This window comes from Nanorana parkeri, unplaced genomic scaffold, assembly GCF_000935625.1.
Source record: "Nanorana parkeri isolate BGI_ZX_2015 unplaced genomic scaffold, ASM93562v1 scaffold15, whole genome shotgun sequence".
NCBI lineage: Eukaryota > Metazoa > Chordata > Amphibia > Anura > Dicroglossidae > Nanorana > Nanorana parkeri.
Genome location: NW_017306283.1, coordinates 855,328 through 855,733, shown reverse-complemented (window position 1 = coordinate 855,733; position 406 = coordinate 855,328).

Below are 406 nucleotides of genomic sequence, written 5' to 3'. Positions count from 1 at the left end.
CACCCCAACCCCCATCACCCCCTATTATTTTACACCATTTCATTGTTTATGTGAAGGTTTCCTACTTCACATGCCAGTTTACCCTCCATGGCAACCCCTTTTCCACACAGAAAGACAAACACATCTGTCAGCCCATAAATTATACACCAATCAATGGCGCCGGCAGAGGAAGATTAATGGACGCCTTTCTTATTAATGGGACTTAATCTAGTAAACATTAAGACCCTATATTCAGCGCGCGGTCTCGTATGGAAATTAATTCCCCCGCTCTTCTTTTCTGGGCAGATCAATCGGGGGTCTCGGCCATTCATTATCACGCAGATTCGGTCTAATCTATCGGGGGGCACGGCTCTCTTTTATTCCCCCCCCCCCCCCCGGCCCCTTGGGCACATTTTGGGGGGGGGCC